This window comes from Triturus cristatus, chromosome 12 (assembly GCF_964204655.1).
Source record: "Triturus cristatus chromosome 12, aTriCri1.1, whole genome shotgun sequence".
Lineage (NCBI taxonomy): Eukaryota > Metazoa > Chordata > Amphibia > Caudata > Salamandridae > Triturus > Triturus cristatus.
This window is the reverse complement of record NC_140595.1, coordinates 10,657,428-10,682,388: the sequence shown is the minus strand read 5'-3', so window position 1 is coordinate 10,682,388 and position 24,961 is coordinate 10,657,428. Positions and strand designations below refer to the sequence as shown.

General features: G+C 45.8%; 1 protein-coding gene and 1 long non-coding RNA gene across 3 annotated transcripts in view; one reads left to right on the top strand and one right to left on the bottom strand.

Moving 5' to 3' along the window:
- MED16 (mediator complex subunit 16) overlaps window positions 1-10,967 on the bottom strand; it is a 170,407-nt gene extending 159,440 nt beyond the window's left edge. Inside the window, exon 1 of one of the 2 annotated variants that reach the window (XM_085636892.1) lies at window positions 10,824-10,967. The gene's annotated coding sequence lies outside the window, so the exon portion shown is untranslated. The remainder of the gene's footprint in view (window positions 1-10,823) is intronic. The other variant, XM_085636893.1, reaches the window with a different exon arrangement.
- A 259-nt stretch (window positions 10,968-11,226) lies between these two features.
- LOC146772168 (uncharacterized) lies at window positions 11,227-13,012 on the top strand. Its single transcript, XR_014971903.1, has 2 exons — window positions 11,227-11,787; window positions 12,199-13,012. It is a non-coding gene; the product is annotated as an uncharacterized LOC146772168 (long non-coding RNA).
- Window positions 13,013-24,961: the final 11,949 nt, after the last annotated feature.

Genomic DNA, 24,961 nt, shown 5'->3' with positions numbered 1-24,961 from the left:
AATGATGTTTTGGAATCAGGTTGCAGTGAATATTTATTATTTCTGCATCACTAAGTAAAGTGTCTTAATTTGTTCTGATCTGATTAAATTCTTTGTTTCCATTGCACTTCAGAGTTACAACTACTGACAGGTTTACCTTTGCTGTGTTACAAAAAAATGAAATCCTACAGCCTTTCATTTCCTTTCACACTTCATATATCCCAGCCAGAATGTCACATAATTCCCCCTACTTTTTCTTCTCTGACTGGAAAGTGGGAGGAGTCTGTAAACACCAGTCCCCATGTTTAAAACAAGCATTGGCATAGCCAATAGGTCTCGCCTTTGGGACCTTATAGGTTTTTAGTCATGCTTCACATTATGGTGGGTGGAAGCGTTAACACATTTATTAGCCTTAGCCATATATCTGCTTCACTGCAGAGGCAGAGACGTGAAACCTGACTCCCAGGAGCAGCGCCTGCCCTCTGATGCACATCCTCACACCAAACTGTCAAGGGATTAGAGAGAATACGATGACATTTCTAAGAGTCAATGCTACCAGGCACAATGCACTCAACCGTCTAGAGCAGTGCAACTATAGCGTGTGCTTGCTGCAAACACTGGCAATACAAAAAGATCAGCATTTAAAACATCAAAATGCCAGGGATGGCAGCCAACGTGGAGACAGTAAACCCAGGGGACTCACTTGGTCCTGCTCACTGCTTCTCCATTTTACCAGTTGGTTAAACCACCTCACTCCATTGTATCTTGGCTACCAAGCCTGACGACACTACTCATGTATTAAAAAACAAAACAGGCTATCACCCAGAAATTAACTGCAGAAATATAAAACTCGAATACTGAGGTACCCCTTGCAATCTGATCACAGCTTCCGATGTGAAAACGACTGAACCGGTCTTTTATTTTCACGATGTTAAATAAAAGAAGCACAAATGTGACGTCGAGAACGATACCATAAGTGTTAAAGTGCAACTCCAAACGATGGTGTGGGCTGCACAATGACCCAGTAATGGTCTTCACAAATGCAGCCCAAGTCCTGCTTTAAGCAGTGGAGGGTCTTTGGGACGGTCTGATCACTCGAATATTAATGTGTTTTTCTGCTTATTTAAGATGCCCAGAAGCTGTTTTTCGTCAGCAGGGGATGGTGGCTCATCAAAGGCAGCAGCCGTGCCATCAGGGCTTGGAGGGCAACCCGGCCCAGGGGGTGGGTCATTCGGCTCCTCGAAGTCAGCAGACTAATTACTGATCACTTCAAAGAAACGACTAGCAGTCCCCTCCCTGTTTTTCTCCCCAAAAAAGTGATTTGGGCAATCTCAGCCCCGCCAGCAGCCGGGCAGAGATACAACCACTTTTCCTAACAGTTGATAAAAGCATGCAGTACCATTTTTTTCTGGAGACTACAACGGTTCCTCTATACAAGCAGGCCTTTAAGAAACAAACTTTAAAAAAAAAAAAAAAAAAGGTTCCGCCACTTTACCTAGAGAACCAACACGTGCGAAATGACATACAATTTGCCCCGCTTGGCTATAAATAACAGCAACACGTTTTTAGGTCTCGCCTGAGCCAGCGCTTTAGCGCTTCTCTGGTGAGAGTTTTAGTAAGCGGGATTTGGAAGTGCAAACTAGTGGCTTTTTTCAGGCCTCCAGCTACAGTGCATGTGCGCCGGGCGCGCGCACCATTTGTCAGCCTGCGTGATCACTTTCGCGGCCGCTTTGATGTTCTCAGTGAGCCGCGCGGCCACTGAGAACATCAAAGCGGACGCGAAAGTGCACACCATTTGCCAGCCTGCGTGCCTCCCTCCGCCTACCCCCCTCCCTTATCCCACTTGTTGCTATGTGTATCCTATAAAGTCAGATGGCGAGGAGTTGTTTCAATTAAAAATAAATATTTAAAAAAAAACATTGCACCGGAATCTACTTTATTAAGCGACGCGTAAATAAACTTGAAACAATGTGTCACCAGAATTAGAAAATACAACTACTGGTTCTGCTCATAATATGTAGCGCCACTTAACACATGGCAGCCGATTCGGGGCGCTGTACCTAGGTGTTCTTGCAGCCAGGCACTGCCCTTCTGGCTCCGGAACTTTTAACTTCTTGGCTTTGGAAAAGGAGCCCGGCAGTACGGGGAACCGGCGCCCTTCCTTCCAGTGGGCCAACACTGGACGTGGGCCCGCTGGTATTCTAAGTGGCACCATTTAGAATAATATTCTACTCCGTGTCATTCCCTTCATCTGTTTATGAGCACTAGACATATCAGGCTGTATTTTTTTTTGTGCCACAGAAATGTGCCAGCAATTTACAATACTTCATTCTCCTGTTTAGCTTGTACCCGTTATCGTGCTATCTCACGTTCTTTTCTTTTTCGAGTGGCTGGCTTTTAACACTTCACTTAACACTAGCGCTCGTGTTTGGAGTGAGGTACCCACCCCCGCGCGGCACGCCACTGTTTAAATGCTGAACAGAGTCAGCAAAACGCATTGCAAAGCCAAAAGGCGAGACCTATTGGCTTTGCCAATGCTTGTTAAATTGTGCAGTGTCCTTTGTGCTCTCTTCCTGCCCACATGGGAAGCACGGTGCGCCACGCACTATAAACACAACCTTCTCATCAATGTGCAGGATTCCTAAAGACGGGGAAGGCACAAAGACCGCATCACCAAGGAGCCGAGTAAAAATACAGCATTTCCTGTGAGTCACAGCGCACATCCCACACGCGGGCCCTGCGGCCAAGCTCAGACCTCCAGCTGCTGGAATGCACAGCCGGAGGGAAGGTGGGGATGGAGGGGCGGCCGCCCCAGGCTGCGTGTATAGAAGGGCGCTCTGGAAGAAAACGTAATATAGGGTCATTTATGTAGCACCCAAAGCCAGCATGCAGGTATTACATCTGCTATTTTAAGCGGAAGTTCCTCTTGAGGAAACATGGGTGAACCCGGCACCCCCTCACACCAGAATACGGCAATGAAAATGTCTCTCCATAGTAACCACGTCTTTGTTAAAAGGGCTGTGTTTTATTAGCCATTTGACAAACAGCGAAGAATGTCGGATACTTAACGGCAGTAGAACATAAAATTACGCACGCACCTACAGTTCAATAGGCTGCTTTGTGAGTAAACGCGCATCGTCTGAGGGAACCCGCTGACTATTGAAATAAGCCTTACATTCATTCATGTTCCAGTGAATGGACTCGCTGGAGTAGTGAGGGAAAAACGAAGACGCTTGGGTACCAGTGTGCCTCGATTGCAACTACGTAGTGTGTCAAAGGAATCAGCAACAAAGAGGCACTGCAGCTGCTCGCTTCCGAAGGCAAAACGCCATGGGATGCGAGGAATGCAGCTGCAGCGTCCCGCGAGTGGTGCGCGCACGCTCGTGTGAAATCTGACACATAACAGATGGCACACTGCGCGCCGCTGCTTGTAACCGCAAGCCGTAGGCCGTGGGCAGATACATGTCCTGAGAAAGGTGGGACATGCACCCCCCTTTGCCCAATTGCGTGCTGTCTTTTTACAAAGACCCACGCAAAGCCCAATAGAAAAAACGCTCCCAAAAAAAAAAACACAGGTCCGAGCGTGTGAAAAGTCCAGAATGATTACCAAGAGGTCGGTTTCCTAGTCAACGCATGCGCGCTTCGCTAGGCTCGACCTAGAAAATAAGCAACAGAAGAAATAGCCTGACATATGACCTATGTGTTTGAAACACAGCAAATATGAGAGGATAAATACAGAAGTTAAAAGGCTTCTTTATTTATTGCTTGGACTTTGGCAACCCATCAAAAATCCTCTCCCACAATTAGGAAAACACTGCTCTAATGCCACTTAAAGACAAATGATGATCTCTGCCCGTTACACTCCTCATACTCCTATACATATACACTTCCATCTCTTCTTATTGTGATTCCCATTAGCTAGTCTAGTTACGTCTTTACGTAAATGGGGGACTAGTGAGGGAACCACCCTCCGCTATGAAGATGTGCGCCACATTCGCAAACGGCCCATATCCTGGAATGGGACACACAGCTAACACAATCACATGACCGCTTGCCTCAAGACAAGCTCTCTCATTGAGCATCCCGACACCCGACCCTTCAGAACTCATTTCAACCAACCACCTTATACCTTAAAATTATTGACGCCCGCCCCCTGGTACACTATTCCTCTACCCCCCCTTCAGTACCCTACATGCCATAGCTACGCAACAGGCCCGACCTCCGATGTCGCCCCTGCAAATCCTTCTACCAAGTTTGCATCAACATCAGCCCTACTTGATTATGTCTGCCTCCACTCCCACCCCTTTCCCAAATTCTTATTGTGCAGGTTGCACACAGCAACCACCATTTACTTTTCTTTATGTAATGGATGTTTCATCACAGTTCGCAATATGCTATGTAAACACAATGTTTCGCAACTTCGAATAGCTTTGTAGTTCCCAATATAGTACTTTTCTGCTACATCAATGCATTCATGTAATTTGTTAAACTCTAATAAAAACATTTTTTTTAAAGTGTATGTCTTTAATATTTATGTTCATAAAAAGGTAAAGATTATTGCCACAAACTCAAACTCTCAGCATGGCAGTAGTTAACCACTGCCTGCCTAAGACGTATATACGGCTACTTTTGTTTTTTGCAATTACATTATTTTTGAAATGTTAAGAGACTGGGGCAGTCCTACTCCTGCAGAGAGCGGCAGGAGGAAAGAGAGAATGGGAGGAGTCCAGTCCATGGAGCAGATGTGGTAGCAGATCAGAGCCAGTGATTTGAGCAGGGGTCTCCGACCATTTCTGTAATAAAAGCTACTTAGGTTTGATGAAAATCATCTAAAGCTAATATTATTAGTGTTGTAATAATGACCATAACAGAGAAGATTACATTAGTGGCCACCATATACAAGATTATTAGCAGTGATCCCCTCAGGCACTCTTGCCAGTGCTTGTGTAAACAAGCATTTTCAATGTAATAGGTCTCGCATTATTAAAGTTTGAGCTGTTGGCATTGCTAATAATAATGCAACACCAATTGCAGCTCAAAGATTCAGTAATGTGAGACCTATTGCATTGCAATTGTTTTTTTTTTGTTTTTTTATATAACACGAACTTGAGTGAAAGGTGTATATGTATGTTGCATTGAGTACAGTGTAATTATGTGTTATGTTGTTATGTGGCACAGAGTGGTATTGTGTGGAGTGTATTTATCTGGCATTAAGTAGAGAGTAATTAAGTGAGGTGCAATTATGTAGTACTGAGTGGTATGTGGAGTGTATTTATGTTGTATTGAATACAGTGTAATTATGTGATGTGTAATCACACAACCACACCCAACCACACACACAACCACCACAACCACACGCATACACAACCACCACAACCACACACAATCAACCACACACAAACACACACAACCACACACACACACCCACACAAACACACACACACCCACAACTACACACACAACCACACACACACACACACACAACCACTCCAAGAATTACATGGTTCTGCACTGCTATCAAAAGGCTATTTTAATGAACCGTTCATAGTAAAATATTAACAGACATTTATCTCTCAAAATGTTCCGACCTTTAGACTGGAGAGGCCTTGCCTTTGGAAAACAGAAGTACTAAGTACTGCACATGCCTCGAAGGCACAACGTGCCCTGGACACATGCCATGTGTTTTTATTAGCGTAAATACGGTTACTAGGCCAACGCTGAGCAGCTTCATTGGAAGGGCTTGCGTATTGTTTTCATTGCATCTATAGCGTGCCGTGAGTCACTGTCTGGCACGGCTCCACTTACACAGGCTCTTCCCCGCGCGAACACCTGACCCAGTTGTCAGAGTAGGTGAAAGGAAACTCAGCAATAATGAAAACGAGAAACAGCGCCAAACACTATGAATACGTCTGCCCGAGCTCGGTAAAAGTCCCGACTCCCACACAGTGTGAAATGAGCTGTCAAAATAGCAAAAGCACGGCGGTGGAGTTCCCGCTATGGCGGCGCGGCCACGGTGCGCACAGAGGAAAACCGGAGGCGCTTCTAGGTGAGCATTTACGCATTTACTGAGCACTCTTTCAGGCAGATTAATCTGCGCATGTGTAGTCGGTACCAGAGTTCAACATCATCAAGTAGGCAGTACTAGACTAGAGGGCTTGTGGTAGGCACCTGGAGGGCTCATTTATTGAACTGCGAATTTGGGTTTAATGCGCACGTGGAGGTGTAAACCCGAAAGAAATAACCCGGACATAGATGACGCGATTGACACCAGTACTTAATGTAGTGTACACAGTTACTTGTAGTTTGTCGGTGTCAGAGTGCTTTACCGTTTGAAACCCTGAGTGCAAACAATTATACAGCCCGTACTGTACATAATTTAGCAGATAGACACCGGCGTGCGCCCTGACGTGAATTTCCAAAGATGCCGCCATCTTCCACTCTAAACTAACAACCGAACCCCAGCAGAAACCTGAACCGACTAGGTGACCTTCAACTCAACTGTAAGAACAGGAAGAGGGAGGGGAGCCGGAGCGGTCTCCTGCGTATGCTCGAACTTCAACTCCGCCGCCACAATTTTACTCAAACCTTTCCCCAACAGACTATTATACATAACAGTTAACGCGCATAAAAATGAAAAAAGTGCATAGACAGCCAGATTGTTAAAATTAACGAGGAAGACGTCGGGAGGGGAGCCGGAGCGGTCTCCTGCGTATGCTCGAACTTCAACTCCCCCGCCACGATTTTACTCAAACCTTTCCCCAACAGACTATTAGACATAACAGTTAACGCGCATAAAAATGAAAAAAGGTGCATAGACAGCCAGATTGTTAAAATTAACGAGGAAGACGTCAAGATACTAACAAAAATATATATATTTCAACACAGAACCTAATCCAACCGTTTGTGCTCGGTCCAAACACTCAGCGCATCAACTAACAAAAACCGAGTCCACCACGTGGAAATAGCTGCCACGCCATCAGCCTTTCTACCCCGAGTGCAGAGCATCTCACAAATTCAAGAGATACCAATAGGTAACTATTTGTATTGTAACCATTCTATAACAAGTGGCGCGTGTGGCACGCCTGACTCTGGGCACGATCACAGCTCCTCCCACGGCCTATTGGTGTCTATTACGCGTTTGGTGAGCGTAATAGTCACCAATAGGCCATGGGAGGAGCTATGTGTGCGCCTCGGGCCAATTGTGTGCAGTCTTTAAGACTAAGACGCACGCAAGGGCCAATGAAAGAGCTGAAAAGAAAACAAACATGCACAAGCGTGTGCGATTCCAGGGTCCATTTCTGAACCCCGGACAAAAGGACTCTCGCCTGCGCGAGCACTGCTGCGCAGTGCAACGCAGGTCGCGAGACCTAAAAAAGGTGTTGTCAATATTAAATGCCTTTGGATGGATAATACATAACAGACAACTCAATAAATAGCATTACATATATTTTGGAAATTCAACCATTTTGGTCCAAACATTTGCATACGAGTTCTGAAAATACATACATTTACATCTTGAATATACGTTTTAAATATTGGTATACATATATTAATGCAACCGAGCAAAAGCTTTTAATAGGTTGTCTGTGGAGTTGTGGGTGTGGGAGCTGTGATAGGATACAGCCCCGTGCTGCAGTGGCTGCAGGATCTGTGGGACGGGACGGCCCCGTAGAGTTATGGATGTGGGAGCTGTGAGACGGTACAGCTCCGCAGAGCAGTGGGTGCAGGATCTGTGGGAGGGGATGGTCCTGTGGAGTTGTGGGAGCTGTGAGAGGGTATATTCCTGCGGAGCCGTAGGTGCAAGGTCTGTGGGAGTGGACGCCCTGGCGAGTTATGAATGTGGGAACTGTGAGAGGGTACAGCCCGGCGGAGCAGAGGGTGAAGGGTCTGTGGGAGGGGATACTTCTGTGGAGCTGTGAGAGGGTATATCCCTGCAGAGCCGTGGGTGCAAGGTCTGTGGGAGTGGACGCCCTGGCCCTGTGGAGTTATAAATGTGGGAGCTGTGAGAGGGTACAGCCCGGCAGAGAAGAGGGTGAAGGGTCTGCCCTGTGGAGCTGTGAGAGGGCATAGCCCCACAGAGCAGCGAGTGCAGGATCTGTAAGAGGGGATAGCCCTGTGTAGTTGTGGCTGTGAGAAGGTACAGCCCAGCAGAGACGTTTGTGCAAGGTCTGTGGGAGTGGACGCCCTGGCTCTGTGGAGTTATGAATGTGGGAGCTGTGAGAGTGTACTGCCCCACAGAGTAGCGGGTGTAGGATCTATGGGAGGGGATAGCCCTGTGGAGTTGTGGGTGTGAGAAGGTACTGCCCCACAGAGCAGCAGGTGCAGGATCAATGGGAGGGGATAGCCCTGTGGAGTAGTGGGTGTGAGAGGGTACTGCCCCACAGAGCAGCGGGTGCAGGATCTATGGGAGGGGATGGCCCTGTGGAGTTGTGGGTGAGAGTGTACTGCCCAACAGAGCAGCGGTGCAGGATCAATGGGAGGGGATAGCCCTGTGGAGTTGTGGGTGTGAGAGGGTACTGCCCCACAGAGCAGCGGGTGCAGGATCTATGGGAGAGGATGGCCCTGTGGAGTTGTGGGTGTGAGAGTGTACTGCCCAACAGAGCAGCAGGTGCAGGATTTATGGGAGGGGATAGCCCTGTGGAGTAGTAGGTGTGAGAGTGTACTGCCCCACAGAGCAGCGGTGCAGGATCTATGGGAGGGGATAGCCCTGTGGAGTTGTGAATGTGGGAGCTGTGAGAGAGTACAGCCCAGCAGAGCAGTGGGTGCAGGATCTAAGGGAGGGGATGGCCCTGTGGAGTTGTGGGTGTGAGAGTGTACTGCCCCACAGAGCAGAGGGGGCAGGATCTATGGAAGGGGATAGCCCTGTGGAGTTGTGAATGTGGGAGCTGTGAGAGGGTACAGCAAAGCAGTGGGTGCAGGATCTGTGGGAGGGGATAGCCCTGTGGCGTTGTGGGTGTGAGAGGGTACTGCCCCATAGAGCAGTGGGTGCAGGATCTATGGGAGGGGATATCCCTGTGGAGTTGTGGGTGTGAGAGTGTACTGCCCCACAGAGCAGCGGGTGCAGGATCTGTGGGACGGGATGGCCCTGTGGAGTTGTGGGTGGGGGAGCTGAGAGGATACAGCCCCACAGAGCTGAAGCTGTGGGTGTATGATCTGTGGGAGGGGATAGCCCTGTGGCGTTGTGGGTGTGAGAGGGCACTGCCACACAGAGCAGCGGGTGCAGGATCTATGGGAGGGGATAGCCCTGTGGAGTTGTGGGTGTGAGAGGGTACTGCCCCACAGAGCGGCGGATGCAGGGTCTGTGGGATGGGATGGCCCTGTGGAGTTGTGGGTGGGGGAGCTGTGAGAGGCTACAGACCAGCAGAGCAGTGGGTGCAGGACCTGTGGGAGGGGATGGCCCTGTGGAGTTGTGGGTGTGAGAGGGTACTGCCCCACAGAGCAGCGGGGGCAGGATCTATGGGAGGGGATGGCCCTGTGGAGTTGTGGGTGGGGGAGCTGTGAGAGGATACAGCCCCACAGAGTTGTGGGTGCAGGATCTGTGGAAAGGGACAGCCCTGTGGAGTTGTGAATGTGGGAGCTGTGAGAGGGTACAGCCCAGCAGAGCAGTGGGTGCAGGATCTGTGGGACGGGATGGCCCTGTGGAGTTGTGGGTGTGAGAAGGTACTGCCCCACAGAGCAGTGGGTGCAGGATCTGTGGGACGGGATGGCCTTGTGGAGTTGTGGGTGTGAGAGGGTACTGCCACACAGAGTGGCGGGTGCAGGATCTGTGGGACGGGATGGTGTTGTGGGTGTGAGAGGGTACTGCCCCACAGAGCGGCGGGTGCAGGATCTGTGGGACGGGATGGCCCTGTGGAGTTGTGGGTGTGAGAGTGTAATGCCCCACAGAGCAGTGAGTGCAGGATCTGTGGGACGGGATTGCCTGTGGAGTTGAGGGTGTGAGAGTGTACTGCCCAACAGAGCAGCGGGGCAGGATATGTGGGACGGAATGGCCCTGTGGAGTTGAGGGTGGGGGAGCTGTGAGACAATACAGCCCCACGGAGCTGTGGGTGTATGGTCTGTGGGAGGGGATAGCCCTGTGGCGTTGTGAATGTGGGAGCTGTGAGAGGGTACAGCCCAGCAGCAGTGGGTGCAGGATCTGTGGGACGGGATGGCCCTGTGGAGTTGTGGGTGTGAGAGAATACTGCCCCACAGAGCAGCGGGGGCAGGATCTATGGGAGGGGATGGCCCTGTGGAGTTGTGAATGTGGAAGCAGTGAGAGGGTACAGCTCAGCAGAGCAGTGGGTGCAAGATCTGTGGGACGGGATGGCCCTGTGGAGTTGTGGGTGGGGGAGCTGCGAGAGGATACAGCCCCACGGAGCTGTGGGTGCAGGGTCTGTGGAAAGGGACAGCTCTGTGGAGTTGTGAATGTGGGAGCTGTGAGAGGGTACAGCCCAGCAGAGCAGTGGGTGCAGGATCTGTGGGACGGGATGGCCCTGTGGAGTTGTGGGTGGGGGAGCTGTGAGAGGATACAGACCCACAAAGCTGTGGGTGCAGGGTCTGTGGAAAGGGACAGCCCTGTGGAGTTGTGGGTGGGTGGGTGCAGGGTCTGTGGAAAGGGACAGCCCTGTGGAGTTGTGGGTGGGTGCATGACCTCCCTGGCAATGCTCTAGCTCAACAGAGGGTCAGCCCTGTAGTTCCTCCTATAGGAGCACCGTGATAGGAGGAGGAAGATCTCGACCACGCCCAGAAGAAGCTCTCCGCGGGGGCGGCACCCATAGGACCCTAGTACTGCCCGTGTGGCTCTGGGCACTGTGGGGCACCACAAGGCTGCTGCTGTGCGGCTCTAGTCACAGGAGTTCACTCACCAGCACCGACAGCGCTTCCGCGGTTCAGGGGCTCTTCAGGCCGGCATCGGCTCAGCCAGACACACCGCGGAGCACCGGTGAGGAGTCAAGAGCCCGCCCACCGGCAGGAGACATCCCATTCAATGAGCAACAGGAACACGATTCAACAGCGAATCAGAAACTACGAAAGCTTCCTGGACGCCATTCAGCCAATCAGTAGCAAAGAAATGTTTTCTTGAGCCAATTGCAATCAACGCTTGTATGAGCGCCTTAAGCCAACCACATGCCAAGAACCCCTAACACGAATAGAAAGGCCCTACACTACTTTAATCTCCCTCACAGAGTATGTTTCTTCTTACGCGATTGGCTGCGAGGCCGATCCCGCCCACAGTGAATAAAGTGAAAATAAAAAGGAAGAAAACTCATTAAGTAGTAAAGTGAAAGCACGGGGCACCGGACTCCCGTCCCGCACGTGGCCTGTGTTTACACTGGCGGGGCCGTTATATTGTTTAACTTCTAGATTGGGTAAATACTGGCAACATTTGCGTTGGAGGTATTTTCTTTTTGGGGGATTATGAAGTAAAACCGTAAATAGGAAAATAAATCACCGCATAAGTATTTGTAGGAATGCAAACCTCCCTAGATCTCCGCTACAGCAAACGCGTAGAAGCAGAGGCCGACTTTCCATCACAACGTCTGAGGCCCCTCTGCACCCAGTAAGAAGCCCATTCAGAGCAGAGCACAGCACAGGGTCAACATTCAGCGCAAAGTGAAGGACACAACTGTTTAAAGTGTGCACTAAAAAAGGAAAATACCGGCGTTATTTGATTTTCCTCACTTTTGAACTGGCAGGCACATTAAAATAACGGCCATACTGGTGCAGGACCTTGCAAGTGGCAGCCCCAGGTACAAGTCAAAAGAAATGTACATTCTTTGTTTTGTAATGCATAGCCACGCTAAGCAGACATTGCCATTGATGGAGCAGGTAAAACAACATTTTGTATGCCTCCTCTAAATTGCATGAAATTAATTACGTGATCATTCTAAATATAACTTGCACTTACTGGTTTGCAGTGAAATTTACTAATCAACTTTTACACCTTGATAAACACGAGATACATGTGGGACTAAAATGCTAATTGCATGGCAGAATAATTAATTAATTAATTAATTATGGTACACAAACTAACTTTAGATTATGGTGAAATAGAAAATTGCATGATTTATATTGCTTTGTGATTGTTTGTGCTTTCAGGATTACAAAATGGTGAGTATTATCGCTTTAAATGTTGCCACAGCTAGGAAAATACTAATATATAATGGTATTAGTGTGGGTTTAAACATTAGCATCTTCATTTCCATATTCTAATTACTGTTATGTCTATTTTTGCTTAAGTTGACATTCGGGCCTACTAGGCCGCAGTACCCAAGATGGAGTCTCTACTGCGAACGCCACCATGTGAGTGCAATGGTTTCTGCGCAGAATCGGATGGCTATGGAGATCTCCCAATGACCTCAGATCTGTGACACGTGTTCCTTGTCAAGGATGAACGTGTTTGTCTGCCAACTGACGATGCTGTGAGAACAACGGAAGGGATAATACAGAACCTGTGGAGAAATGTCTTCTCTTATTCTAAATGTTACATTTGCAACTTTCGCCCAGGAGAAAAGGGAACTATACAGATTGCGCCTTCCTATGCTAAGTCTCATGGAGAACCAGTTTACCCTGGGAAACTGTAGAAAAACTCTCAGATAACCCCGAACTGTCCAATCAGAACATTTCTCTACCCCTAAATTGGTGAACGTTAGCATGAAGTAATAGGGAAAAAGGGTATATAAGTTTCTCATCCGCCAAAGGGGGGTGCACATCGGGTTGATCTTACATGGCATTGGGTCTGCATTGAGCTGGTGATAATTTCCATGGTTTGCCTAGGTTTCTTTGGTTTTCGGGAAGTTATTTCATCTGACGAGTTTATCTTTGCTGTGGGTTGGACAGCCTATCCCGGAGATTGTACCAAAGAATGCGGATAACTCTCTGGTTGCTCAGAGAGTCGTCGACGCTTGTTAATTGGTAATTAATTGACTGCGCTTTCTAAATTCATGCTTATTTACTAAATGTCTGATTTCGCTTTTAAAATAAAACTGAATTTATATTATGAACTGTAGTGAATAAATGCTAAAACAGAGAAATTATTATTAGATAAACACAATTGAATTAATAAGAAATGAGTTTGTGGTTCTTTAATTGATTACAGAAAATAATCAAATGTTTCCTAGGCTTTAATTGTGTTTTAGCTGGTTCTAATTCACCATCAACCAGTCCAACTAATTGGTCCAGCATGCACAGCTCAGCGGCTGGCAGGGTATTGGCGCAGTTGGAAGGCACTCCCATAGCCATGAAAGGAGTGAAAGACAGACTTGGGGTGATATGGGGCAGCCAGATGCCCAAGGACTTGGCTGTAGCCTGCGAATCCATAAAGCACTTCAGCGCAAAGTCTGCCTTGTCCCCGAACAGACGGGTGCCATGGAAGGGAATGTCCATAAGATAAGCGTGGACATCCCCGAAAAGCCAGTCATCCTGCACCAGGTGTGACATCTCAGGGCCACTGTCGATTAACCCAGGGCAGAGTATGCATAGTGGTGCTCCGCGTAGTTCCACGGAGTAAAAAAAAACCTCTGTTGAACTACGCAGAGCTCCGCTCCACCCCGGGACCACGAACCAGCATTATTTTTTTTAAACACCACTTACCTTGTCTTCTGCCTGCCCTGCTCCTCGCCGCAGGGTCTCCCTTTTTCCAGCAACCTCCTCGCGTCCCTGTAGATATTATGATTTTCATGAACTGCACATTTTTTAAACATTTTTTTAATATGGGGCTGGCCTCGTACTCCACTCCGCCACGGAGGCGGAGTTTTGCCCAACTTCGCGTTCCCAGCTTTTATGTCAGCAACAGCCTGAGAAAGTACGTCCTGGGCCTCCTCCGGAACCTGTGGCATCACTTGGGAAACCGTGTTCCGCAGAGTGTGGGAGTAACAGCCCAAAAGATGACAGAAGAAAAACATTTCTTCCCCAAAGAGTCCAGCCTTTTGGATTCCCTGCCCAGCGGAGTGGTAGGGAATGCACCCTCAGAAGTTGAAGATTGGACCTACAACCTCTACAGAAGCCCCTGTGTTGGGTTTGGACCAGGTCCCCAACAGGACGTCAGTGAGGGCATCATTGGAAGGGAGTAGGGGTTCTGGTGATGAGAGTCCCTGTTGCAGCACCTGTCATGATGTTGGTCTTGACCCGCCACCGAGGGCAGCTGCAGGTCAAGGACCTCAGCCATCCTCTGCACCACCATTGCACACAAGGCTGCCTCCTCCGTAGCATCATTTGGGGGAGAAAGCATACCAGTATCTGGAGAAGTCTCAAGTCCACTGGCTTCACCCAGTTCCTCAGACCAGTCCATATTAGGGTGAGTGATTCCTCCCTGAGTCCTGGCCCATGGGAATAGGGCTCAGGCTCCGATCTAGGAAGCGTGGTCCTGTCGGAGTCTGCATCGGGCGACACCCATCCGGCTCTGTGTCAGAGTCAGGGATCGCAATGGGAATGGTGCAGCCGGTGGGCACTGATGGCACCCGGAGCATCGACCTTGGGACCAGCGCCGGGGAAGGTCAATTGGTACAACCGGCATCGGTCCATATCAAGGACTGTGAGCCCAATGGAGCCACCAGCGCAGAACCAGATGGGGCTCTCTAACCCCACAGGGCCTGAAGGTGCATCAACAGGGCCGGGCTACCCAAAAATGAGACTCATTGTCCCATAAAACTCTTTGAGTTGAGTGGGGGTCGCTCCGGCTCCCGGAAAGATGGGGAGGCGAGGAGTCAGTCCAGGGGCAGGCTTCAAAGAACCATGCATCAAGCGCCGATGCTCCCTCGTCTCATTGGCCGATGGACGAGGAGAAGTTGAAGGGTGCTACGACTTTTTGCTCTTTTTCTTATGCCTCTTACCGGAGTGTCAGGCGGACTTTGAATGGGAAAAAGAGGACTTTGGGCTCTGCTAACAATCCCGGGACCTTCCCTTCGATCAGAACCTCAATTTCCGTGTAGTCGCGTGCCGGGCCGCAAACAGCTTCAGGGGCCACTCCCTCAAAGCTTTTGGGGCAATGGTGCGACAATCAGAAACAACTTTATGTTGTGGTCACACTCCAGGCACCACAGACAGATGAGGTACGAGTCCAAGGTATGAGTCCAACATCGGCCAGTGACAGGCGTCGCAAGGCTTAAAACTTGCCCCACGAGATGACATTCAGACAAACCAGGCAGTAATACCTCAAAAACAGTTGACAAAACATCAAAATAAATCTGTCAAAAAATGGCAGAGGGGTAGCTCTTCTCCGAATTTTTGCTGGCTGGCGCAGAAAGAAAAGAACTGACATCAGTACGCCTGGGTGGTACATATATAGGTGTCACGGATGTGACTTCTGGCAGAGACGACAACGCCACCTACCGGTGTGCAGGGATGCTGCTCACAAAAAATCTTCTGTATCCAGTCTGATGTCTAGGGAAAATCAAAGGTAAGGAATCTGTGGTAGAAGTCTATATCAGATAAAGTCTTACTGCTACACACAACCTCAACTACTGCATCAAGTTTTCAGTCCGGACTATTTTTTTTTCTCCATACCTAGCACTTGTAACATTAATGCCTATCATTACGGATATGTGACTCCTACACCTGGAAACCCTCATTGTCTTTTGTAACATTTCCTGTAGAATGATTTACACATGTGTATGGTTCAGAGAGAGAGACAGAGAGATGGCGTGTGTGGGCATGGTGGCCATTTTGTCTTTGTTCTCTATGCATCCTTCTTTGGTGGCCATAAGATAACTACCATTTTTGTGGAGCTTGTGTGTGTGTGCATGTGTGTGTGTGCGTGTGATGTAGAGTGCTCTGTGTAGACAATCAGGGTGGCAGACATAATGTCCTCTGCCTCCCTGATACTCATGCCCTTGCCATGCATAGTGGTTTCATCAATGACATAATTTCAGATGTCATCACTGATTATCAATGATATCATAGACTATGACATGAGTGAAGTAATATGTGTGGTCAAAAGCAGTGCATGGCTAGGGCACGAGTTATAGTTACTTTGATTGATTACAACTGGTGAATTTCAGTATTTTTTCTTAGTTTAAAATGTTACGTTTTAACTGACATTTTCACCTAACTATAACATCACTTTAACCTTTAGTTTTTTCAGTGAACTTCTAAGTTTAAAAAAAATGTAAATTAACAATATAAAAGTCATTTTAAGTAAGGCACACCTACTGGCTTTGTCAAAGGCTCAGAACACAAACCAGAAAAGGCTGGTCTATTGGTTTTAGCAAGGGGTCAGTACATCAACCTATAAGAAGCAGAATTATTAGCTTTGTCAGAATAATTTATCATAACCATATTCAAAAGTACTCCTTATAAATACACACCTGGCAATGCAAATGAACCGTCACAAAAATATTTATAATAAACATTCTAAGCAACCACTCTTCAAACCACAAAATGCAACCATTGAACCAACCACAAAGGACCTTTGCACTCCAACTGAAGAACATACAGCTCAAAGGGCTTGAACATTATATGGTAAGCTCTTCTGGGGTCAAGGATCTATTAACTCAGGAGACTTACAGTGTTTTTTAACCTTCCTGTGGGGGAGGGGGTCTGCTGTTATCCTTGCAGCCCCCCCCCCCCACAACACTTTTTAAAATTGTTGGTGGTACCCCTGGCCCTGCTTGGGGTACCACAATAACTACAGTATGTACAAATAAAGTCCATGCAGGGCACAGCGGGGCGTTCCCAGGAGGGAGCAGTGAATATAGAATGAGTAGCCTCGCTGCTTCAATAGTGAGGCGGCAAAGGCTGCAACTTTCTTTTTTAATACTTGTGTGCCCCAGTCCTATCCAGGCTCCCAGAGCTTATCTTTTTTTATTTTAGTGGGTACTCCTTTCCCACCCAGGTCCCCCACAACATACCCAATCTTTGGGGGCCAGAAGGTGAGGCCCATGCCCACCACTGCCCCGCAGGCTCCCATGCCAGCACTCATCCTGGGTCCCGGCAGGAGCTGTACTACTTTGCAGCTTTTGTTTCTACTCCAGCTGGGTGGAAGCAACCTATGTTTCCTGCCCGTGCAGGGAACAAAACAGTGTCCGTGGAGATGGGGTCCCTGGGACACTGGCTGACATCACCCCAGGGCCATTTGGGGGTTCAGGGAGGAGGGTCTCACACCCCCTTCTCCAAATAAGATGTCAGGCCATGCGGGGTGAGGTCCCAAGGGCCATTAAATGGCTCAGGGAGTGGGTCTGCACGCTGTTGTAGTCCAAATAATCTTCCACAATTGTTAATATTCATAAGATTGATATTTCATTAAGAGCGCAGAGATAACGTTGGTGTCCCCACTGCAGCCAGTGTACAACTGACAGCAGAGGAACACTACAATGACAAGTCACATAGCAACACTAGAACCAAAGATAGAACTTAGCACTTAAAGTGCCATAACACATATACTACATCATAACATGTCCAGAACATAACATATCCTCTTCCCTTTATCTCTCCTAAATGACATTAACAAGTATAATAACAACTATAATACAGAAGAAAATATGTATCAATGAGACACGTCCCTTATCACCACAAACATAATCTTGTAGATACCTAGGTGGGCACCTTGATCTCTGGGACATGCACCTATTATTGGTAGTATCACCGCGATCCCCAATAACAACAGTGGGTGGATTACCACAAACTTCTTCATCACTAATGAGAAGGTAAGGATTACAATTACTACTCCATTCGTTTTCATCATTCATCCCCTGACTGTTGTTTTTTTGTAGAGAGCAACTCTTCTCAAATTCCAGTTATCACCATTATATAGCGTAACATGTCTCCTACGTACATTTTTTACTTTGTACGGACCACGAAATTTAGTAAACCCAGCACTAATTCGTCCAGGTTTGACTTTTACTAAGTCATTGGGTTTTATACACACTCCATGTGTAGGAACTTTGTTATCCTTCAATTTGTCATAATCCAAATTAGCTAAACCTATACACTCTTTCATCCATGCTGGAATTAATTTGGTACTAGCAGGACGCCATCTCATGACAACAAAAGGACCTTTTCCAGACAGTGTATTCACAGTTGTGCGATAAGCCCAAACTAAGTCATTGACCATAGATTTTACATCACCCCTGTTTATTACCGCCATTTGAATGACACCCTTCACCATGCGATTTGCCCTTTCCACAACACCATTTCCCTGTGGGTTGTAAAATGATGTTCTAGTGTGTACTATTCCACACGATTTTAAATATGCAGTCATATCTGCAGAAATTAATTGTGTGCCATTACCTGTGATTAATTTAACAGGGTACCCTTCTTCCTTGAAGATATCAGATAAGACTCTAATAGTGTTCTTCGTGGTGATCTCTTTTACAAATTTTACGATTAACCATTTAGACATAACATCAACCATGACCACTCCAAATCTCAAGTCTGCATTTAGACTCACAAACGGACCAATAAAATCCAAACACACAGTTTGCCAGGGTAAACCAGGATCATCAATTTTACCTAAATCTAGCTGATTACCTACCTTCAATGTTTTTTTACTCTCAATGCATTCAACACAACTTTCATCCCAATCAGATACCTGTTGGTCCACTGCAGGCCACCAAAAATGCTCCCTTAATCTTTTCTTCGTGAGAGTTTGACCCATATGACCTTCATGAGCCAATGTGAACAAGGGAAATCTCCAATTTTGTGGAGGAATAAATTTGTCATCTTTCATTATAATATTTCCCTCTTTATCAAATATGGATAACTCTTCCAAAACTTTCAAAAAAGGTCTCACAGCAATTGGAAGTGTACTCTCTCTCCTGCCTCCTTTAACAATTAGATCCTTAACCGCTTGAAGAACTTCATCCTTTAACATGCCATCATTCCACCGGCTCTTATCTATAGCTCCACTACATAATTCCACCAGTTCATCAACTGTAGCAAATGCACCCTTACATTGAAATGATTCAACTCTCAACTTGTCCACCTCATCCTATGGTAATGGTAACCTGGACAATCCATCAGCTTGACAATTCTTCCACCCAGCAATATACTCAACTTTGTATATATATTCTTGCAAACGAGCTGCGAGCCTAGCCAATCTTGCTGACACCTTGCCTGCCCCACCAGGGTATAAGATCTTGATAAGGGGTTTATGATCTGTCTGTAATGTAAACTGGAAACTCCACAAGTACATAAGAAAATACTCAGTCCCCCATGCTGCTGCCAAAGCTTCTCTTTCTATCACAGAATAATTCCTTTCAGAATTAGTTAGGGATCGTGAGGCAAATGCTACAGTCTTAACTCCTGATGTATGTACCTGTGCTAATACAGCTCCTATACCTACCGCACTAGCATCTACAGTTAGAATCGATCTTAATTTGGTATCAAATGGAGTCAGAATATTTGCTTCACAAATTTCCCTTTCAATCATTTCGAAAGCGTTCTGCAGTTCAATATCCCACGCAAATGTGTATCCTTTTCTGAGGAGCATTTTAATTTTCTCTGTTTTTTCCGAAAAATTATGCACAAATTTTGCATAGTACTCAATGAGTCCTAAGAATGATATAAGTTGATCCTTATCTGAAGGTGCTGGAGCGTTCTGTATAGCTTCCAAAAGAACACGTTTTGGTTTAATTCCCTCAATAGACAAGGTATAACCTAGGTACTCTACTTCTTCTACAGTAAATTTAAATTTTTCTTTTTTAAGGGTTAACCCAGCATTATCCATGTTACTCAACACATCTTTTAAAATTAAGTCATGGCATTCCTTCATGTCGCCAAATACCAATACATCATCTTGAAAGAATACTACGTTCTTTGTGTCTTTCAAAACTGAACCCATCATTCTTTGAAATACCCCAGCGGCAGACGCCAAACCAAATGGCATTCAAGTGAACTGAAATATACCTTCCGTGGTGATGAATGCCATTAATGGTTTTGAGTCAGCATGTAATTTGATCTGATGATGCGCGCTGAGTAGGTCCAGTTTTGAAAAGTATTTTCCCCCTTTTAAAGACAAGATTAGTTCATTTATATTTGGCAATGGATAGTTATCTACTACAATGTTCTGGTTAAGCGTGCGCAAGTCCACACAGAACCTGTAGCTGCCGTCAGGTTTGCCCGTGATAACCATGGGTAAAATCCAACTTGAAGTTTCAATTTGCTCTATAATTCCTTGTTCAACCATTTCATTAAGCATGCGTTTCACTTCCTGTCTGGCAATAATGGGAACCTTTCTCACTTTATGTTGCATAGGAATTGCATCAGACTTAAGTACAATTTTTTTAACATAACCTTTGAGTTCACCAATTTCTTCTGAGAACAAATTATTAATTCCTTCAATAATTGTATGAGTTGTAACTTCATCAACCCCCATCACTTGGTGGGTTGCTCTGGGATTTATGATTATGTGTAAATCATACTGATGTGCCCATCCTAATATTGGTGGTCCACTATGAGCCACATAAACTTTACCCTTTACACATCTATCATGAAAAGAAATGTCTGCTAACATGTATCCTATGATATCTATTTTCTCCCCTTGATATCCTCCTGGATTGATATCTTTAGGGAGTAGCTTCTCATTAGGCCAATTCTGTTTGAACAACACTTGGGGAATGATTGTCCAAAACGAACCTGAATCAACCATCAATTCTGTTTCTTTTCCATGGACTAAAAAGCTTTGGGTCTCATTCTTCTTCCTACAGGATTTGTTATATTTTCATCATCTACACACAAGATTTTATTCACCCCTTCAACCTCACATAACGATGTTACATGCCCCACCTCGCTTTGCACCACAGCTACTTTAGGTTTCTACGTCTTTCACATTTTATAAAAATGACCTTTACAGCCACATTTCTTGCATTCTTTGTCGATGGCATAGCATTTTTTATAATCAGCTGTGTGATATGTGCTACCACACCTAGTACACATTCTTTCATATAACTTGTTATGGTCTGAATTCATACCAGGACTATTATTGTACTTTTTGACAGGTAAACCCTTCTTTACACTCATCTCAGGGCTTTTGTTGGAACTCACAGCAGCTATTTCATCTTGGCTTATGCACGTTACTGCTGTAGTATTTTCTTTCTTTTCCATCTCCTTCATACAAAACTCAGATTGCTCCACTGCCTTAGCTATCTCGATAGCATTTGTTAGCGTAGGAGTTTTTGCAGCCCATAACCTTTCCTGCATTTTTTTGTTACGACACTGTACAATAAATTGATCTCTGATCATCTCTCCTCTCATCCCACCAAATTGACAATTTAGAGATAATTCACGTTAGCGTGTTACAAATTGGTCAATGGTTTCATCATGTCTTTGCGGTTGTGTATAAAAATGTATGACTACATATTACTATATTTCTTTCTTTCACATATTGCTTATTCAACCTTGCTTTTGCTTCTAGATACACATTGGAGATTGCTCTTCCTTCCACATCAACACCGAACAGGTAAAAATGTAAAAGCATGTTGCCCTTCTTTTCCTAAAGTACTTAGCAATAGAGCTTTTTTTCTTGAAGCACTAACATCTTTACCATCTAGTGCTTCTATATAATTCTCAAATATCTCTATCCATTCATCCCACTCTATAGGAGGATCACCAGGTTGCTGTAGGAACAAAGGTGGTGGTATTACAGTAGCAGTTTCCATGACTACAATATTACTATATATTAATCTAAACTAAAAATAATACACATACATATGTTGATAAGTAATAGTTAACTAAATTAGTATACAGTATACTGTATGACTAAATCTCTGGTACTCCCTTTGTTGATTGTCTCCCTAATGTTCCTGTGATGAAACGTGTAAAATTAAAATGTATTCCTCAAATATATATTTCTATTCTTTTTGTTGTCAATCTTTGTTGTTCAAGTGGCCGCTGGCATTAACATTCAATAATAATACAATAAACACGCAACGGAGTGTTTGTTTCCTCAGCGTAGAGTTTGTTTCCTTGGCAACTAATCTTTTTAAAAAAATTGCCGTCAAATGCGTCTCACGTCTCATGCGTCACCTCGCTTCAACACGCTTGCGCTCCATTCATCCGTACGAGCGTCATTCAGCGTGGAATTGAAGAGCACTGACGGCGGCACGGAGACAGCAACAATTCTTTACTTCATCGAACTGTCAGAAAATGAAGAGCTGCACGCAGCTGTGATTTTTCAAACGTTAACTGTCATCTTTCAATCAATAGCAATACTTATATCAGTATGCCAATTCAACGTTATTTTCTAGGGAATATATCCTCGGTTATGATTACAGTTCCTTAAAATAAAAACCGCTCCGCATATATTCCCTTGTTCTTTAAAAATAACGTCGTCAATGTATGAATTTTTAACAGTTACGAATACAAGTGTGCTATAAAGTAAATAATTGCGCCTTTCGAATAAGTCCTTACTTTTAAATGCCGTTCAGGTCCAGCCTTATCTCCAAATTTTTCCTTTGTGTAAAGTCGATTCTTGTACACTTTCGTGGACTCTTTAACGAACGGAACAGGTGGTTCACTCTGCGCTCTTCTTGAAGGTTGCTAGCTGATCGTCGCCATCTGTTGTAGTCCAAATCATCTTCCACAATCGTTCATATTCAAAAGATTGATATTTTATTAAGAGCGCAGAGATAACGTTGGTGTCCCCACTGCAGCCAGCATACAACTGACAGCACAGGAACACTACAATGACAAGTCACATGGCAACACTAGAACCAGAGATAGAACTTAGCACTTAAAGTGCCATACCACATATAATACCTCATAACATGTCCAGAACATAACACACGCCTCTCTCAATAAAAAATAAAATGGCTCAGGCCAAGGGATGGGGTCCCCATGGCCATTAAATGGCTCGGGGGGAGGGGGTCACAAGCCCTCTCCCCTCCCCCAAACGATAAAGTGTGAAGCCCTGGCCCACCCCCAGAACAATATTCATTTCATTTTAGAGGGGGAGGCGTTTTCATTTTTTTTTTTTTTGCTGGGGTAATAAAAACAAAATTCGATTTTGCACACCCCAACCAACCCCCAACAAGGCCTTGCACGCTGCACCCCTATAAGTTATTTTCATTTCAGGACACAGTCCCCGAGTCCTAAAATGCTTTCCAAACATCTTTGTTGATGTGAGGCAGCCAAGCCGATCTTATCTTCTGATCAGCCAGTCTTGTGGTAATACCGCAGCCTTACATGTCTATACGTTTTGAACCTGAATTTCTCTAAAACTGCTGAACAGATTTACACTAAATCACAAAAAGAATGATTTCTGGGTAAAGATCTAGCTTTCTACCAAATTTGGTGTAATTCCTTTCAGCCGTTTTGGCCATAGCTGTGTCTAAAATTCTGATGGAATATTTAATGGAGAAAACGCATGTGGGAACCCCCTCCATTTCTCGGACCCCCACTCAGACCATCCTGCAGCTGTCCAGGAAATAGCGGAGATGGATATACATTATTTTTTCAAAGTTTTGTGAAGATTTGTCAGACGATGTAAAGTTATTCACAAACCAAAAGAAGATTTCTTACAGAGACCTGATCCTAACTATAATTGCACAGTGGTGTCCTCCACTGTTTACATTTATGCATACTTAATTAAACTGGTAAACAGAAAATGAAACAATGCATATTATAACAAAATGAAGTCATTCAGCAAAGGTAGCAATTTATGGTCACCCAATGTTTTTAGCCTTGCAATTATCTTTTCTCCAAAAGCATGAATTTACAGCCTTACTGACACATTTAAATCACAAATGGTTAGATAACCACGCAGTTTTTATAGAAGAACGTAAAGACCTAGACAACCCTAAGTTGATCTGGAATATTGCAGATCTGGCTAGCAGGACCAAGAGCTTAGACATGACCATCACTGGCTGCCAGGAGCCCTTTGCCATCATAACTCAGTTGTGTCTTACTTATGTCATAATGCTGGTCAACTATGGTGAATAATTTACATAGAATTTGTAGGCTCTGCGTAAGAGTTCTTAAGTGAGAGTGGTCTCCAGGAACGGAGATTCCTCATGCGGCTACCCGATAGTGAAACCACTAGGAGCGAGTTGATTGCTTTGACGTTGAATAATATTAGTTCCTTGTTTCATTCACAGGATCAACACGATCTTCACACGTACTTCAGTCCTCACAGCTCCACACCCAGTACCAGATCAATGAGTGTGTGACTGATGCACTACTTCAGCCGCTAACTGCTGATTCGTTGCACACTTTTGAGACACTGATCACAGCCGGGGAGGTGAAACCGACTTCCAGATTCTGGACAGGTGGCATTCTCTGGGCTCCAACGGGATTCTAATTCAGAAAACTATGATGCCTAAAGGATGCCTACAAAGGATATGGACTCCCAGACTTGTCGAGGTATATAAATGTCCACACTCAACCACAAAGTGTCCCCTATCCATGAGTGCCAATAGCTGTGATGGTATCAATACTGGAAAAGGATTCCCTCGATAGGGCCTCACACGCCTGCTTTCGATCCTGGATCTCAAGATCCTTTAGAAACTACTGGCAACCAAGAAACTGACCACCCTCTCTTCCCCGATCACATTACTTTCACTCCTGACCATAAGACATCCTACATCGGCGCATGTTGCATTTGATAGCTGAAGTGCAGGCTGATTGCCCCCTTTCTTCAGTAGCCTTCCTACATACTGCGGAGGCGCTCAACACGCCAAGTTTCACTTTTTTGTACATGGTCCTTCGTGCTATTGACTTTGGACCAGAGATAACAAAGAAAGTGATTTTGACCCAGTTGTGAAGTGAACCGGGCACTGGGCAGGACTGTCTGTTGTCGTCCTTTCTGTCCACCCTCTCCATTGAATCACTGGTCCGCTACGAGAGTTCTGATTGCAGCCTGAACCTAAGGCTGTAGGAAGCCTTCAGATCTCCACATAGGGACAGCATGTTACTTCCTAGCAGAAGTCCTACGTCTGACTTCCTGTCAACTGTTGAGAGAATGGAGGGCTCCAGACTGTTCCCCTGTTTCTAAGTGAATTAGGACAAATCACGCCTGTTCTTCCTGTGTGAGGTGACTGAAGTGGAGATGAGCAACATATTGTCGACCTCT